Below are 19,591 nucleotides of genomic sequence, written 5' to 3' on the forward strand. Positions count from 1 at the left end.
ATCAAAAGATTTAAAGGTGTGCTTGGGCAGGAGATGAGTACAGCAGAGGGGTTCCTGGTTTAAAGTTAGTGACAATATAGCTTGACAAAAGTGACAAAAAAAAAAAAAAAAGGGGTATCCTGCTGAGGGTGGTTTTCTGCAAAGAGCTGCTTACAAATCCCCAATTGGGTGTCATTTCATTTCTATGGGATTAGGGACAAAAATCAGTCTTTTGTAACTTCTTCATCCTGAGAAAGGGTGTCTAGGTCTTAGAGTGAAAGATAACAACACGGGCTTGAAGCACCTCTTTGCTGACAGTTTTAGTTTCTTGCCTATATAAATGGGTAGAGCAAGCTATAATTATTTTGCTCCCCACAAAGATTTAGGTTATTATGCGCAATAGTGTTAGTCCCATGCCCTTAAGACCAGTTCTTGGAAATGTGCTAGCCATTTCAGTACTGCTCAAGGTGGAGTGGCTTTCATGGCTGCAGTCTGGTCACCATGCAGTTAGCTTTTTCCCTCTGTTGGCAGTTCAGTATCCACAAAACAACTCAGAAGTGTGCATCAGACAGTGAGTCTGTGACTCTATTGTCCTAATCATTAGCTGCTTGAGCCTGCTCTTTTGTGACTCAGGGAGGCCTGGGGGATTTCAGCTTTTCTACAAATAAGAGATAAGGGACCTGGAGGGGGCCTTTGTGCTTGAGGAGGCCCCTGCAGGGTTCTACTCAGTTCCATGGACACTAACACGGACACAGTGCATGTGAGCCCACGCAGGAATTAGAATCCACGTATTAGCCTCAGGTTAATTGAAGACAAAATAACCCCTCTCTCCCCCAGGCTGCTGCTGAGCAACCTTGGAGCATCCCAAGGGCTGAGGCAGCCGGTTGGGTTGGGCATGCCATTTGACACATACACCACGGGGACTCTGCAGAGCAGTGCAGCCTATAATTCCCAGAGTGAGAGTCCAAGAGGGAAAGGGGGAAATAAATAGATCTTACCTGAAATACGTTCTAACCAGTCACAGCTCCCTTTGGAAGAAACCAGCTCAGATCTCCCCGGGAGTTACTGAAGTTAAAAAGAGTCCAGTGGTTACTCCATGAGGGTATGGCAAACATATAGGGAAGGTAAGATCTGAATGAAATGCTCTTAACATGGCCAAGGACATTGCCCCAGTAGGCAATTATCTGGAGGGAAATTTTACAGGTGTAGTCTGTGTGTAAGTGGGGTATTTAAAGTTTAGCCTTTAAAAAAATTGTTCCCAATGGATACCATCTCATGAGCCAGCATGAGCGTTGCCAAGCAACAACAGAAACAAAGGCAAGCTCCAAGAAGTTCATTAAAATCCACAGCTGCAGGATTTTGCTCTACTGTTCTCCACCCTAGTGGAAGAGACAGACCCAGTCAGAACTGGTCCCTCTTGTCTGTCTGACCTCCCCACCTTGCTCCTCTGAGCTCCCATAGCACTCTGTTTACACTGTTTTTAACATGGAATACATTTTGCATCATGCCAGTAGCTTTTAATATAATTTTTATATGTTTCTCAGTTAGATCACTGGCTCCTCTCAGGCAGGATCCTTGTCTTATTTGTCTTCCTACGAACTTAGTGCCCCAAACAATATCTTCCTTTACATAATAGGTTTACAATAAACTGAATGTTAACTGTCTATTAACTATCTCTGCCTGTTGAAATTCTAGGTTCCCTTTAAGGCCTATCATAAATGGTCCCTTTTTCAAGAAGCCTTTTCTTAACTCTAATGTGCTGTCATTTCCCTCTGAATTCCTACAGAATTTCTTTCTTGTATCTCTTCTTTGAAACTTATTTGGCTTGTATTAAAGTCATGCTAGTTTGGCCTTAACTGTGTGCTCCTTCAGGATAGGAACCATGTCTTTCTTGGCTCTATATCTTTGGATACAAAGACTTTCACACAGCCTTGCTCATTCATTCATTCCACAGATATAACTGCGTATCAACTATGTGAATTCTGCTCTAGGGCTGGGGCTATAAAGCGAATCAAATAGACATGGTTTTTATTCTCAGAGAGCTTAAAGGTCTCAAAGAGTATTTTGACCATTCAACAAGAAATTAAAGCTCAGTGCTTTGATAAGATATAGAGACCTTGAGATCACTTGACCTGATTTAGGGGATCAGAGAAGATTTTCATGAGGAAGTGATATGCTGAGAATTAAAGAATGAAGAAACTGCATGTGCAAAGGTCAGGAAGTGAGAGAGACAGACTGGTATTCCGAAGGAACTGAAAGAAGTTTAGAAATTCAAACTGGCTCAAATGAAGAATGCTTTAAATTTACATCAAATGTTTCCCTCTAAAAAACTGAAATCTACAGGGACAAGACTGTGAAAAGTGGAAACCCAAGTTCATATATGTGAGGCTACATTAGCAAAAAAAACCCTCACATATTCTGCCTCCCAGATCAGTTCTCTTTCTGCTGAAGTAATTCTCTTTCTACATTTCTGTCAGTGTATTCCCTCAGCACACTCATGGAAACCTGTTGATACAGAAGATAAATATATGCAAGCTTTTGATGTAGTTTACATATCCCCAAATTATTCACATATTTTCTGCATTCTAGTTCAACAGTGTTCTCTCTGATTGTTCATACGTAAGAAAATACCTTAAGTCCAAGAAATACATGTGGAAATTTGTCACAAGTAAGTTGGCAAGTAAGTGAATATATGGGAAACAGTTTTATAGTCTTTGAGCCCATAGATCTGAATGGAACCTGGGCAAAACTGATTTCAGGAAACCAGCATTCAGAGGGCTTTTGTTTTGCCCATCTACAAAGTTTCAGTGGGGAAGGAGGACACAAGACTATACGTAGTATGAACCAAATTTGAGAAATTGAGACTTGATTGAAATAAAAAGGCATTTATCTGGGTTTTGTTAGGACTGCAGTCTGGGAGGTAAAGATTCAAGACATACTTGAATTGAGTTCCTCCAGACTACAAAGTGAGGGAGGCTTATAAAACGCAAAAGCGCAAGATTACCGTTAGTTATCTGGTTTGCTTATCAAGAATTATAATTGGAGCTGGCAAGAAGTAAGAGTGCTTGTTAAGTATTTGCTGGGGTCCAAAATGTTTGTTCAGTTACAAGGAAAGACCTTGAGACCATAAGGTTGCAGCTGGCAGGTGTTGTTCTGAATACGGCTGATGGTGTCCTTGGATCTGGTACAGTTCAAAGAAAGTTCAAGTTCTCAGTGGTGCAGAGACATGTCTGAGACCACATCCTCCATGACTGCCTGGACTTGATTTTTGTATGCCTGAATTATGATTACTCCATTGTAATTTCAATTTGTCATCAGTAAGATGATCAAATAATTTATCATCCCAACAGGGACATTTTGAGACTAAAACAGAGAATTCATAATAACTATGCATCAAGAAAAACAGGTGCAAACTGGGACTGCCCAGGTAAATTGGGACATACAATTAATCTATCTCTAACCAAAAAAAAATTTCACAGATATAGAAATCTTAATATTGAAGGCCTCTCTTTGCCTTTATTCTAGATTGCATTTTACAGAAATATGTGCCTGAAAATAGTTGATGTTCAAAGAAAGTTAACTATACCCTAGAAAACAGGAGAACCATGTCCCCTTTCTTCATACCTAGCAAATTGGATCTTTCATCTCTAATTATAAAGTCTCTAAATATTGGCCACTGCAGAGCCATTATTGTGAGTATGAAATATAGCAATACATATATTGGTCTCTGCCACAGGTTCCTGCTAACATTTGGTCTTTGAATCCCGTTCCTGACAAAACCCTTGCAAAACTCTTGTAATTTCCTGAGTTATAGGAGCATCTGACACAGAGCCCCTAGCTCCGTTGGTTGCCTAGGTGATAGGAGCATCTCTTGCTCTAATGAGGTGACTCATAGTGGACTGAATGGAGACTGGTCATCAGAAAGACCAAGCCATGGTTAGAAGCTTGGAACTTTTAGCCCCACCCACCTATTCTCCAGAGAGGGGAAGGACTGGAAGCTCAGTTATCACATCACTGTCAAGAGGGTGACACACCACAACTCCGCAGGGACAAAAACTCCTGTGTGTTGGCCCTTACAGACCTTGCCTTAGGTATGTCTTCCTGCCTGCTCATTTGTATCCTTTAAAATATCTTTTGTAATAAATCAGCAATAGTAAGTAAATTATTTTCCTGGATTCTTTGAGCCACTTTAGCAAATTACTGATAACTGACCCACGGAGAGGGTCATGGGAACCTCAGATTGGTAGCTAAGTCAGATAGAAGATGTGGTTAACCACTACTTGCAATTGGCATCTGAAAGGGCAGGGGCAGGGGCAGTCTTGTGTAACTGAGCCCTTGACTTGTGGAGTCTGCATGAACTCCAGGGAGTTAGGGTCAGAAATTCTTGGTGTGGAAAACCCACATGCCTGGTGTCAGAAGTGTTGTGAAGATGAGTACATGAAAACAATGAGTTTTTCCCAGACAATGAGCCTTCTGAACTACCTAAACTCTAGAGCAACGTTGTCCAACAGAACTTTCTGTAATGATGAAATGTTCTATATGCGCACTATCTAGTGTAGTAGCCACTAGCCACATGGACCTGTTATTGAGGTATGACTGAGCTGTACATATTTAATGTGGACAACTTGATGAGTTTGGAGATAGAACGGTATACACCCATGAAACCATCACCAACACAATCTATGCCATACACACATCCATCACCTCCAAAAGTCTTCTCCTGTCCTCTCTGTTTATTATTATTTTGTGTGTGGGATAAGATTACTTAACATAAGATCTTAGCAAAGTTTTAGGTAGATAGTACAGTATTGTTTACTGTAGGCAGTATGCTGTACAGGAGATCTGTAAAAAGTGTTCATCTTGTACAACCAAAAATTTGTACCCTTTGACTAATACCTCCCTGTTTTCCCTCCCCTCAGCCCTTGGCACCTACCATTCTACTCTCTACTTCTGTGATTTTGACTATTTTAGATCCCTCACATAGGTGGTATCATGTAGTATTTGTCCATCTGTGTCTGGCTTATTTCACTTAGCAAAATATCCTCAGAGTCCATCTTTGTTGCAAGTGGTAGGATTTCCTTCTTTTTTAAAGCTGAGTAATATTCCATTGCATGTACAGTTGACCCATGACTAACACTGGGATTAGGGGTGCTGACCTCTGTGCTGTCAAAAATCCCTGTGTAACTTTATAGTGGCTCTTTGTATCCTTGGTTCTGCATCCATGGATTCAACCAACTGTGGATCATGTAGTAGTACTGTAGTATTTATTGAAATAAATTTGGGTATAAGTGGGTCAACACAGTTCAAACCTTTGTTGTTCAAGGGCAAATTGTATATACCATATTTTCTTTATCTATTCATCTGTCAGTGGACACTTAGATTGCTTCCATGTCTTGGCTATTGTGTACAATGCTTTACTGAACACGGATAGCAGACGTCTCTTCAAGATATTGATTTCAGTTCCTTTGCACATGTAACTAGAAGCAGGATTGCTGGATCATACCATTTTATGTTTTCTGAGGAACCTCCGTATTGTGTTCCATAGTGGCTACACTGATTCACATTCCCAACAGTGAAAAAGGCTCCCTTTTCTCACCATCCTCACCAACACGTTATTTTTCATTTTGTTGATAGTCTCACCATCCTCACCAACACGTTATTTTTCATTTTGTTGATAGCAGTCATCCTAAGATGTATGAGAAAATATCTCATTGTGGTTTTGGTTTGCATTTCTCTGATGATTAGTGATATTGAGCACCTTTTCATATATCTGTTGACCATCTGTATGTTTTCTTTACACAAATTTCTGTTCAGTTCTTCTGCTCGTTTTTACATTTTTGGTTTTTTGCTATCAAGTTGAAAAGTTTCCTTATGTATTTGGGATGTTAACTCTATCAGATATATGGTTTGCAAATGTTTTCTGCCATTTCATAGGAGGTTTTTCATTTTGTTGGTGATTCCCTTTGCTGTGCAGAAGCTTTTTAGTTTGATATAATCCCATTTGTCTATTTTTTGCTTTTGTTGTCTTTGCGTTTGGTGTCATATCCAAAAATCTTTGACAAAGTAAATGTTAAGAAGATTTTCCCTATGTTTTCTTCTAGAAGTTTTACGATTTCAGGTCTTATGTTTAAGTCTTTAATCAATTTTGAATTGATTTCTTTTTGCAGGTAAAGGATAAATGTCCACCAGTGAAATAATTTAAATACTGGGAAAATATATAGAGAATGTTCATCTTTGCTTTTTACAGTAGTGAAAAACTGGAAATAAGCTAAGCATTCAACAATAGGAGAATGATTAATAAATTACTGACAGGTTAAAAATAGACTATTGTATAACTACTTTAAAAGAGTTTTTATTCCAATAAGAAAGTTCACAATATAATATTAAGTAAAAGTCATATGAGAGAAAAAAACTTGGGAGAGAATACATCAAAAAAGGAGTTAAAAATTGTAGAAAAATCTGAGAAAGATATAAACACAGTCTTTTCCTGGAGGATTTGCCGTTGAAAACTGCAGTTGTTTTCAGTGCCAGGTATCCTTGGTGGCCAGTGCCTCCTGAAAGTGTAGAAGCTGCAGAGAGCTGGCTTCAAGCGCTCCCTGAGGGCACAGCTTGTAGATTTCCACTCATTATGGAATCAAATCTTGAGAGTCAGGCCCCAGTCTGAGCACACTGCACTGCCCCACCAGAGAGGGAGAGTGGAGGCAAGAGGGCCTGAAAGTATAAAATGGAAGACACTTGGACAGTGATTAAATTTAAGCAATCTAATTTTTAAAGACAATTCTGCGTCATTTGCATATGAAGAGAAGAGCAGGAGATTATCTGGTGGGCCAGGAGCTAAGCTGGGGAAAGGGATGAAGATAACGAATAACATTTCCTGGGCAGTATTCTTGGAAGTACAGGGTCCACGGCAGTTTCCCAGTTCTCTCACCGCTGGTTTCAATGACATCAAAAGGATCTTTCTTCTTTTGCTTCCTCCTTATTTTTCCAGCACTTATCTCCTAGGTCCCTGGGGAAAAAGCAGTGATTGTCATAATTTTGTTGGACTTTAAACTTAATCAGGCCTGTTGGCATGAAAAGAGTAAGGGCTCCGGAGCCAGAGAAATTTGAATCTGGTCCTCCTCCACCTCTTCTTATTTGTGTGTTCTTGGGAAGCTGCTTAACTTCTCAGGTTTTCGGTCTCCTTGGATGGAAAAGACGATCAATGATACCCACTTCTAAGGACTGTTGTACACAGTAGCCCAGGGCCTGGTGCCCTAGGAACCACATAGTGAATTTCAGTTGTTAGTATACAGTCAACAAATAATATGATTCGGGCTCTTCATGTGCTTAATATACACTGTATTCTTAACATATAGGTCCTGGCTTTCAAAATCAAGGTAAAATCAAAGGTAGGCAAATGCAGTGTAGCTAACAAGTCAAGGAAACTTAAAAAAATGACGAAACTAATAGCAAATAGCATAGGAATCCAGATAAGAAAGAGATGATGCGGATGAGCCCACTCTCCAACCTCCCATTTCATTTGATCCTCACTATGATTCTATTATGGAAGCAGGGGAAGTGATAAGTGCATTTGACAGAACAGAAAACTGCAGCATAGACAGGTCCTGGCTCCATTGCAGCCACTGTGAAGTGATGGATTTAGAAAAACTTGAAGTTCTCTTCCAAGGCTGTCATTCTATTATTCTTTGCTTTTCCTAGTATGAGCCTGTTCGTTGCTATGAGATTTGATACCAGCACTCACATTTCTTGATTCTAAGCCCAGGACTTTGCACCTAAGCCAGGAGTGCTTAGGCAGTAGGAGAATCTCGCTTCAAAGGGAAATGAAATTCCAGCTGTGCAGAAATGTTCTTTTCCCTTTCCTACTGGCATCATTTTCACACAGGCTTCAAACCTCAATACAGGGGCTCTGGCAATGTGTGTTCACGTGGACTCTTGTCTGAAAAGCAATTTCCATATTCGGACATCAAAGTGCTTTTACTCTGTTGTAATTACACCTTCCTCCTAACCTGCTTATTGATGTTTGTTCAGTCCCCTTTCGGGTTCTTCCACACTCGAGCTTCCCCCCCCCGCGCCCAAATAAATGAATCTTTCCACCTCTTGGTTTTCTTTTCCTTTCAGTTGCTTGCACTATTAAAATAAGTCAATCTTGTTTTCCAAAATAAATATTTAAGTTGAAGTTCTACTCTTCTGTCAAAAGACAAAAATAGGCATCCCAGCAGAAGATGCAGAAGATGTTCTAAAAGTTACACATTTAGAACACTAACAGTGGGAACCCAGTGTTTATATTTGTGGGTGCGTCCGTGTGTATATAAACATATACTATCCCTCTGGGGTACTTTCTGGTTGGCTTCTTTAGACTCCAATTTGATCTATAGGTCCAGAGTGGCCTCAACTCCCCAAGACCTTGGGGCATTATTTTGTTCCAAGAGACAATGCCATAGCAATATCATGTTTGCTTGGTTACAGGGACTTCCACAGAGGCCAACATATTCCTGGCAAGGTTTAGCAGGCGCTGAATTTGAAATAATGATAGCATCTTTATAATTTGGTTCTGACTGCTTTTATCCAATGATTCTGTCAACAAGGAGGTATGTAGTACATCTCTGCAATGTGGAGAAAGGGAAATACACATGACCAGCTTTTAAAAATGGATAAATTACATTCGCATTGAAGGTAAAGAATTACTTTTGGGTGTGTTAAGTCATTGTTTAAAAATTCATTACTTTATCATACTTACTATATCATAAGCACCTTGATGTGTGGAACTTGTTCCTACTGCCCTCGTCCAGGACCTAGAATAGAAATTGGTCCAGAAGGGATGTTACATGATGGGTGATCCATGTAAATGTTAAAAGCAATATGACATCTCATAACAGACACTATACAGTGGAAAAACTAAAAGCCTGGAAGACGTGCTTGGGATCTGGTTTCTTTTAACTAAAACCTTTGCTAAGGATGTCTGTGAATCTTTGGGCTTGGTGGAACCATTTTCTTTAAAACAAATTAATAAACTGATATTCAAAAAGTATTACATGCTATTAGTTAATAAACTAAAATTAATATTACTTTTAAAGTATTTCTAAATTCATGGTAGCTTTCTTTTTAATCACTATATATATTTTTAATCAAAGAGGCTAAGAAAAGTAAAGCTACTATTTATGCAAGCATCCAGGTTTGGATATTGAAAAAGGATTCTAGTACTGGGTTGGGAATCACTTGTTCAGATTAATAGCCTAGTATAAGATCTGAGATGCTGGCCCAAGAAACGCCTTGATTCACATTATGACAATCTGAGTGTTTCCCAATAAATCCAACAGCATATTTTCATAATAGCATGCACAAATTGTATGAAAATGTTACATAATTTATTTATAAAAGTAAAAAATGCCCCCCCCAACTGATTATCCGGAAATGGTGCCAAATCAATTATTACAACATACAGCAAACATCAAAGAGCCACATGTGGAACTGAGGCCAAAAATGATCTTTAAAATGGAGGAGTGTTCCCCCAAACTTCAGATACACTGAGGTATGAGAGAGTAAAATAATCAGAAAATAGAGATATTGAGAATCTCAAAGTCTTGAAGGGATATCCTTATTTAAAGGAAGTAATTCTCGGCATCTCTGTCTCTTACAGAGCTGGACTCAGCTAATTTCTCTGAGCTGAAAAGTTGTTTGTTTGTTTTTGCACAGGTCCTAGTAGGCCACAGTGGGAGTTTCTGGTCTTGCAGTTACAGCAAGCAGTCTGGAATCAGGAGCTTAGGGTTCTGTTATCGTTTATAAGTCTGTTACCAACTCCTCCTCTCCCCTCCTCACTAGCTTGGTAGGAGATGGGTGAGAATTGCTGCTTCTCAAAATTGTAAGCTTCTTTAATGAAGATGTGTTTATATATGACAACAGGGAGGGAGTGACCCACGTAATTTATGAGGGACTTGACATTAAATTGGCTCCTGTTGCTAAAGTATGTATTAACCAGTATTAAATATATGTTTATGGGTAAATGTCAAGAATATAGCACTCTGTAGGGATGCTAGATTCATGACATGATTTGCACTTACTCTGTTAGTCATAGGTAGACCAAGAACTTCAGGTCCAAGAATAAATGGACATTATAGAAGGTCCACTTGAACTCCAAAGGGGCTATATGAGGGACTACAGAAAAGGAGATAAAGTCAGAGATGGCCAGTGTTTGTCCGAAGAAAATACAAAAATACCCAATATATGACTTAGGCAGAGTCAACATCAAGATGGTCTCCATTTACATCTTCTTCCTCTTTTCTCTCCTCTGGTGCCTCAAATATTTACTGAAATCTTCTCTTTCAAGCTTTGTGCTAGGTCTTAGATTTCAAGAGCAAACAAGACAGATTTGGTCTCTTCCCTCCTGGACCTAACTGTTGCTCCTTTGCATTTACATGTGCATTTCCTGGAGCCTGGTGATCCGATGGCTAGAGCAAACTCCAAAAGTAAGTGGTAAAACTGAAGTACAGCCCTACGGGACCAGGGGCTGATGCCATTCAGTGGGGTCTGTCCAGGAGGGCACTTCTTGTGAATAATTTGACCTTTTCCCTTGTTTTCTCTTGGACTATGGTTACAATTATGTTTAGCCAGGAGTTTTGGTTGCCATCATTTTGTTTTTCATTTGCTTGTCTTTTTAATTTCCCATTACACAATAGGATCTCTTGATCTACCAGTAACTCATCAGAAAAGTTTGATGCATCAGGATAGCTTTACATGATAGTGTTGCAAAGAATAAATGGATGGAGAATTTAACAAGAAAAGAAAGAAAGAAAGAAAAGTGTGGCCTGCCCTACATTTACCCCTTCAGTGAAATCTAGCGTAACTTTGAGGAGGCTGTGCCTACGTGTTCCAGGTGGTGATCGGCAGCAAAGGGAGGTCTTCTCCTGGAGGCGTTAGGAGAAATGAGAAGGAGCAGACTGTGGTCAAGGAGCTTCTAGAGGCTCAAGAGACAAAGCCTTCCTTCTCTTAAAACACTGGTGACGTCAATCTTGAAGTGTGTTTCCCTAATTAGGGAAAATCCTCTATTGAGAGTAAAGAGAAATGTGTTGGGCAGAAGGGAAGGGTAGATATTTGAGAAAACTGGAAAAAGTGTGAAATAGGTGAGATAGAGAAAGACTGAGAGATTTGATGGAAAAACATAGGCAATGTTGAAGGTCCAGTCCAGATGGTTTAGTTTCCACCGGCCTGTCTTATTTTCTCCAGTAGAAGACCTGAAGATTTAGAAAGGGGCTTCAAGGAGGTCCACCCAGCTTTGGTGTTTGGCCAGGCAGGTCCAGTGGGAGAACAGGAGGGTAAGAAAGTTAAGGGCACTGGAAAGAAAAAGGGGGGAAATGATGGATCAGAGAATCTCAATCAGAAAGGAAGGGATGAAAGACAGGAGGTGAGAAACGATAGGAAGTAGAGGAGCCTATGAACTAGAGACCTCAGGGAGAACAAAGAATGGTGGCTTGTGAGTAACTGATTAGTTATGTTCAGAGTCAGATGTCTTAAAAAAAAAAAAAAGTTCATATCTGGAGCAATTCTGGGTGACAAGTTCCAGGGTGTGTCTATGAGAATGGGTGGGTGAAGTGGGGAAGTCATTGGAAATGATTACGTCCAGGAAATAAGTGTTTAGGATGTTAAACATGGATATGACATCATCCTGAAATATGGGCGAGGTTGGATAGAAAAGAAGACAACGAGGATGCCAAAGTCTTCAGTGAATCAAGGGCAGTGGGGAAGAGAGGCCAGTAGCTGACAGCCAGCAGAAGGCGTGGAATCATCATATTGCTCTACGGAGAGCTCCTTCCACAGAGGCAGGGAATCTTTCTTTAATGAGAGGTTGGAAGAGAAAGAACCTGAAATTGACAGTGTGGAAAAACATACTATTTACCATAGAAACCACAGAATTGATAAGGCTGACTTGGTAGTTTTAACTTTCTCTTTTAGAAAATTTTAAATAGAACAAGAATTAGCATCTTGAATGGGGCATGTAGTTTGTTCTCTTGCTGGTATATTTTCTTTACGTCATGTTTTCTGTCCCTTGAGTTTATCCTAGTTTTATGCTCTCCTAAAACTGCTCTGCTCCGCTCTGTGCCTGGTCAAAGGGTTTACTTGTTTGCACAGCCCTGTAACATATCATGACAAAGCATATAATGTACCACACCCAGACCCCAGTTCCTGGGAAAGATTAAGAGATATTTAATCCCTCATTTGTAGCTAAGTGATCTGACATCATATTATTATAAGCCCATAAAATGGTGGCTACTGTGTCCACAGCCCCTTGACAAAGAGTGTTAATGAAAGAAAAGAGATTTGAATTAAATCTCTGCTTTGGCAGCTTCACTCATTTATCCATTTATTCACCTATTTATTGACTATATTTTTTATGTCAGCCACTGCTAGACAAACATAAAGTTAGTTGCTAGAAACATAAAGGTGACAAATTCTTAATCTTTGACTTTGAGAGGCTGTGGTCTAGTGGCATAAAAAAAGACAATTGACCCTTGAACAGTGGTTTGAGCCTCAGGGGTTCACTTTTACAGGCATTTTTTTTTCAATAAATACTACAAGTATTACATGATGGTTGAATCTGTGGATGGTCAAATACAGGAGTCAGAACCATGGATGCAGAGGGTGGACTGTGGGACTTGAGTATCCACAGATTTTGGAACATTCAGCAGATCCTGGAACCAATTTCTCTCTGTTGTTCAAGGGTCAACTGTAACTACGGACCTTTGTAAAGTGTTGTAAGAGAATATGGCACAAAGTGCTATAAATGTCTGTGTGGGAAGGCCACAAGCTCACAGTAGTTAACCTGCATCCTGAAATAAGAGAGTCGTAGGTAAAGGGCTTAGCAGCTGAGGTGAAAAGAGCACAGAGCTTAGGAAAGAGCAAACAGCTCAGCTAGGCTTTAGCACAGGGTGTGTGGGGAGAGGAAGGAAATGATATCAGTGGGAGGGTGTAGAGGGAGCAGATCCTGGAGGCCTTGAATGCCATGCTCAGGAGGTTGGATTCTATTCGACGGAAAGTCAAGGCTATATAGGATTTAAGATAATTTTTTTTTTTTTTTTTAGATGGCAATGCTGGCAACACGATTGACAATGGACTCGGGGGTGAGAATAGGGTTTGCTTGAGGCCAGAAGATCACTTAACAGATTATGACAAAGGAAAAAAAAAAAAAAAGAAATTGGTATGGTAAAGGAAAAAAGAAAAAAAAATAGGAGAGGTTTAGAAGGTTGAATTCATAGGACTTGCTGAATGAGATGTCAGGTTGGAAATGAGAGAAAAGTAGAGGACTTCTAGAATGACTGCCGAAGTCCAGCCCAAATTTACTTGGTGTCTTATGGTGGCATTTATGTCTAGAAACCCTGGAGGAAATGGAGTTTTGGCTGGAGAGGAGATTTGAGTTGCCAGTGAGGGAGGGAGACGATAAGATCATTTTTATAGGATGGATTTGAGATGTCTCTCAGAACTCCCAGCTAATGGTCTCTGTACAAAGTAATTGTTTATTTGAGTCTGGAACTCGGGAGAGAGTTCAGGCTGAAAATATGACTGAGATGTCAGTGTCTAGGTTTCACAAAGAGCATGAAAGTAGGTCCTAGAAAGCAGACACAGAGAACACAGATGTTCAGCCTGAGAGGCTTGAGATGAATTTTGGAGCATCTGTGAAACAGACACCGAGAAATTTTTTTTTTTCTCTTTTAATTTCCTTCCTGCTAGTTTGAAAATCATCTTTGTTGAAAAGAAAGAAAATGAGAAAGTGTTCTCTTACCAGCACAAGTGGGATAGAAGTGGGTGCTGCTGCAGAATCAGACAACGCACCGTCATAGCTGGATGAAAGACGGTGGGAGGCTGGAGGGCATCCATCAGCTGCAGGAAAGCCCCTGCTCCACTCGAGGTGATGGTGGGCCTGGGAAGGTGCAGAACCCATGGTGCCCAATCTTCTGACATTTTAAGGAGAACTATAAACACGATGTTTTATGAGAAATTTTCAGATTTTAAAAACCCTGTGCATGAATTCATTTATTCAACAAATGTATGTCAGATACCCACTCTGTGCCAGGCACTATTCTAGGATCTGGAGACTTAGCAGTACAGAAAGGAGACAAAAATCTCTTTCTTGGGTGAAATTTGCATTCCAGTGTGGGGGTACATACAATAAACACAAGAAATGAGTGAGCTCAAAGAGTCCGATGCAGCCAAAGCAGGGAGATCCAGAAAGAGTCTGAGCAGATGAGATCGGAGAAGTAAGAAAGAACAGGATCCTGTGGAGTCTGATCAGCTATCGTGAGGTCTGGGCTGTCATCCTGGGGGAGACGGGAAGCCACTGGTGCGTCTGAGCCCGGTGACTCTGTGCTTGCTATGTTGAGAGCATACTTCTACGGAGTCAGGAGAAGGAGACCTGAGAGGAAGTAACCCAAGCCAAAGAGGAAGGCTGCTTGGACAAGACTGGAAAGAGTGGAGGTGGGGAGATGGAGTCAGATTTGGAATGTATTTTGGAAGCAGAGATGACAGAATTTGCTGATAGATTCCATGTAGGGTAAGAGAGAAAGTGAAGCGTCAAGTAAGACTCCCAGGATTTTTGGCCTGATCTGGAAGGATGTGGTTGTCATTAACGAAGATGGAGAAGACTGTGATGTTAGGGGTGGGGTGAAATACAGCAGCTCAGTATTTTTTACCTGGTAGATTTGAAATAATGCCCATTAGATCTCCAAGTTGGCTTGTCAATTGGCCAATTGGGTATATGTGTTTACAATTCAGGGGAGTAATTCAGACTGGACATATGGTTTCAGGAGTCATAGCACTAATTTTTTAATTTTTAAAAATTTATTTATTTTTTTATTGAAGTACAGTATATTACAATGTGTCAGTTTCTGGTGTACAGCACAATGTCCCAGTCATACATATACTTTCATTCATATATTCATTTTCATATTTTTTCATTAAAGGTTGTTACCAGATATTGAACATATTTCTCTGTGCTATACAGAAGAAACTTTTTAAAAATCTATTTTTATATATAGTGGCCAACATTTGTAAATTTCAAACTCCCAAATTTATCCTATCCCACCCCCTTTCCCCGGTAACCATAAGATAATTTACTATGTCTGTGAATCTGTTTCTGTTTTAGATGAGTTCATAGCGTCCTTGTAGACAAGATGTTATCAGGGAAATAAGTGTTGATAGAGAAAGGAAAAGGTCAAAGGACTGAGCACCGAAGCACTGTTTTTTAGAATTTGGGGAAATGAATAGGAGCCAGCAAAGCCAACCAGCAAAATAGAAGAAAAACCAGGACAACGTGGCATCCAAGAGAATAAAGTGCTTTAAGAAGAAGGAAGTGGTCAACTTGCACCCATGCAGTTGCCAATCCCAAGAAATGACCATGTAGCAATGTGAGGATCACTAATGACCTGGATTAAGAGCAGTTTTAGTAGCGTGATGGGGGGGGGGGTGGGCGAACTCTTGATTGGAACGGTTTCAAGACGGAGGAGGGAAATTAGACCCAGGAAGTATTTGTAAATATTTTTGAAGATTTCTAAGGGAAATAAAAATGAAGCAGTGGCTGAAGGGAGAAGTGGGTCAAGAGAGGACTTTTGGGTTTTTTTGAAGATCAGAGAAATTATAGTATGTGTGTATGTTTGCAAGGAAGATCCAACTGAGAGAAAAAAACCGATGATGCAGGTGAGAGGGGAAGCAATTGCTGGAAGAATGTCCTAATGTAGGAGAGGCAGGATGGGGTCCAGGGTCCGAGGAGAGGTTGGGAGCCTAGACAAACGATGCACACCATGTTCCGGGTCCAGCGTGCAAGGCTATCTACCAGTTTGTAATCTCTGCACATTATATCTGCTCATCGTGAAAATATACTGGACACTGTGGGTCCTTAACAGCAGAAAAGGCTTCCTTTGGAAGCACCACCAATATTTAGATGTTCTTCAGTGTGAACATTGCCAAACTAAAACTGCTGCCCATACTTGGTAGGACTTTGAGGGAATCACGTCTTCTAGAAATGGTCAGTTGGATGTGGGTTTGGAATGAAGAAATAAAGATAATGGCTAAATTGATTTCAAACTGCGTCATCCACACGAAAACTACTTACATTTCTTTGTCACATTTTGGTCTTAATCTATGAGGAAGAGGAAGCCACAACATTTCAGCTCCTGGATTAAAACCACCGACATCTCTCAAAGAACCTGATTTGTCTCTAAAGTACATGTTGCAATCATCACAGAAAAATTCTCAACTTGTCAGCTTCTTTTGGAAACTTAGGCTTGTCCCATATTTGAAGTGATGAAAACTGTGTTTGTCAAACAGTACTTCAACTAGAAGTAAAAACATTAGTGCTCTGTGCACAGATTGAGCACCTGTGATCCTTGGCAGCCTTTCTGGATCGGGTGCTTTAGAGAGGAAGGCTCCCCACGGGTCAACGTGCGCATTCCTTTATCCATGGGAGGTACTTGTGTCAAATGGCCAATGAGCCTAGTTCCTCACACAACATGGGGGCACGTGATAAACAGTTGCTAAATTCATGAAAAAAAGTTAGCTCTGTCTGCTATCTGAAATACTGTAACTTCCATTAGATCTTGGACTTTGAATTAGCATTTTGTCAAATGATTTTATTAAGAAACGTGAGTAGAACCAGATTTTCTTCTGTAACTCACAAGTTCATTGGCTTTTCAGGGGACAGGTGTTGATACACTTTGGGGCATTTTAGGAAATATTTTGGATAAGAAGAGCCTACTCTCTAAGTCATTTAAAAGGAAAGAGCTAATCCACAGTTTGCCTTACTTGCTGGATGTTTCTATCCTAAGAACAAAGAAGACTTTTCAACTTTCGCACTCTGTTCTCTATTTTTCATTGATACAGTCAATTTTTTCCAAGGTCCTATCCAGATGCTAAATAAATGTTGGCTGATAAAGAAGTCTCTGTCCTTTAGGTGGTAACAGCATCACATGAAATAGTTAAGCTGAAAAAAATTCATATACACACACAGTGACTTCTGGTTTAAAATGATGATGAAATGCATATTCATGTTTATTTCTACTCTTTCCCAAAATGCCACTGAAGTGATAGGAGAGACATTTTTTAAAAGGCAGAAGAACACAAGAGAAAGATGAAGGGTAAGGAGAGACACACAGGTGTTTGAATGGTTCCTGACTTAACAGAGAGTAGGAAGCTGAGACCTAACTGTCTGTGGAGGGAGAAGCCTGTCTATATGCTGAAGAACCTCACAAAAGCTGAAACACTGGAGGCACCAAGAGCCTCTGAAGATGGAGGACTGAAGGTATGGACTGAAAATAGGAGAATGGATTGAAAATTTACATGAAGTATATAGACCTCAAAGATCCTTCTCATATCCAGAGCATCCAGGTGACCATCCCGGCAGAAGGCAGTGGGTATTAAGTTGAAAAATCAAGCCATAGTAATTTTTGACTCAAAGATACCAGAAAGTGAAAGAAGAAGGGTGGGAAAGAAAAATATTAAGAACACAGGATGTTGGTAGTGAGGCTTAAACCTCTCTGCCCCCTCCCAGGGATGGATTTCTTCCTAGAGAAACAAATGAATCTAAGAGAAAATATTTTCAGACAATAACATATGGAGCTACTTCCTACACTGATAAGTTCCCAACCCAATAACCCTACAGTCAAGCCGACCAGGAAATCAGCCTGGACCAACACATACACACAGAGCAGCTTTTTTGAAGCCTTAGTCTTAAATTATAAAGGAAAGTTATAAACCATAAGACAGTTGAGAAAGGCCTCCAGCATGAAAAACAAAAGCCAAAACTAAAAAAAAGAAAAAAATACAGACAAAAAACCAAAACCAAAACCAAAACAACAAAACTCAGAAAACACACACAGACAATGCGAACAGCAGAAGAAATTCCCACCACCAAAAACAAAAGTAGAAAAAATAAACCTGCATAATTAATATCATCAACTATAAAACAAACTACTATATATGTATGAAATGAGAAAAGGATGCTAATAAAAGCAAAAAAGATATTCAGAACGTAGGGGCTGATGGCAATTAAAAAGATCATAGCAATAATAAAAGTTTAATAGGAGGAATGCATAATAAAATTGAGCAAACCTTTAAGGAACTATAACAAAAAGACAAAGTGATAAAAGATAGAAAAAAAAATACAAAGTTAAGAGAACCAATAGGAATCCTAGGGCTAGTGGTCTAACTAGGAGTTCAAGAAAGAGAATATAGAAGAAAAATAACAAAAGAATAATAGGAAAAGCCTTCCTAAAACTGGAGGACATGAATTTCTAGACTGACTTGTCCACACAGTGAATGAAAAAAGACTAATAGCCTAATACAAGGCATGTTGTGATAAAATGTCAGAGTTCCAAGGTCAAAGAGAAGAAACTGTAACCTTCTAGAGGAGAAAACTGGGTCAAACAGAAAGAATTTGGAGTCAGAATGACATCCAAATTCTAGAAGGTAGTAATCCTGGAAATAGATGACAATAAAGAAATGCCTTCAAAATTCTAAGAAAAGGAATTTCAACTTAGATTCTCTAACAACAACAACAACAACAACAACAGAAATCTAGACAAACTTTCCATTAACTTTGTGTGTTAAGGAAAGAGTTTTCAAATATTGAAAAAAATTTTAAGTGAGAAAATTACTTCCCACGCCTCTCACCCTTTTCAGGAAGCTATCAAAATGAGGAGAAACACAAGATGAAGAAGACAAAGGTGCTGGAAGCAGGAAATCCAGTAACAATAATAACGAAAGAGGCAAAGTTAATTCTCAGAATCCGGGTAAAAGGAAGTCCCAAGATGGCAGAGGTACAGATTTGTAGAAGATAATGAAAGACTACACAAGTTTGTACTCCAAAAAGAAGGAACAAAATGGAACTCATAGTTTATTTAATGTTTGAGCATATTTCAGGGGATTTTACAGTTCCGTGTAGTTACTGAAATGTACATAGAAAAACTGAGAAAGCAGTAGAATGAGGCATTTATCAGTGGAACGAAATCTTTAAAAATTAGTGCAAAAAAAGAAATTTAATAATAATAATATGCTACATGCTAATCTGTTAATATTTATGTTCTACTAATATATATACATTTTAATGAATACTAATTTAAGTAAAAATGGTAATGGAACTATATTGAAAGCATGAGGGGGAGAGAAGGGGAAGTATGTGTGGGAGGTGAGGGTGTAAGACAGTTAAATTCTGATCTTCCATCATAGGAAGTCAACAAATAAGGTCTAAAATTGATAAATAGTTCAACATGAAGATTAGAGACATGGAACTATATACCTGAAGATAGAGTTAAAGATGTTGGAAATTGCTACCTTTTCGGGGGATACTGGGTCAAAGTATTGCTGCTTCATGTCCTTAAAAAGTACTATTTGGCTTTTTAAATTGCACACACACACATATAGCCTAAATTCAAATTTAAAAATCACATATAAAGCTGTGTAGGAAAAAAGATGTATTGTGAATATTTAGTAAAAAATAAAAAATGTACATACAACACACAATATAGTGTTGCTACATTGTAGAGTATTAATAAATTCCTAAGATTTACCACTTTGTAATATAAAGGCAGTCTCCTTAACAAAATAATCAACAGATGTACAAATCTTTACTCAT

At 39.4% G+C, this 19,591-nt stretch overlaps 1 long non-coding RNA gene across 7 annotated transcripts in view; it reads right to left on the reverse strand.

Moving 5' to 3' along the window:
* The window catches only part of LOC116659421, a 37,978-nt gene that overhangs the window by 10,885 nt on the left and 7,502 nt on the right, over positions 1 to 19,591 (reverse strand). For 3 of the 7 annotated variants that reach the window (XR_004314801.1, XR_004314805.1, XR_004314800.1), the window contains 5 exons: positions 13,751 to 13,940; positions 10,038 to 10,131; positions 8,717 to 8,771; positions 4,913 to 8,582; positions 978 to 1,044 (listed from right to left, as the gene is read on the reverse strand). This is a non-coding gene — a long non-coding RNA (uncharacterized LOC116659421). The remainder of the gene's footprint in view (positions 1 to 977; positions 1,045 to 4,912; positions 8,583 to 8,716; positions 8,772 to 10,037; positions 10,132 to 13,750; positions 13,941 to 19,591) is intronic. The other 4 variants (XR_004314806.1, XR_004314802.1, XR_004314803.1 and 1 more) reach the window with 4 other exon arrangements.

This window comes from Camelus ferus, chromosome 23 (genome assembly GCF_009834535.1).
Source record: "Camelus ferus isolate YT-003-E chromosome 23, BCGSAC_Cfer_1.0, whole genome shotgun sequence".
NCBI lineage: Eukaryota > Metazoa > Chordata > Mammalia > Artiodactyla > Camelidae > Camelus > Camelus ferus.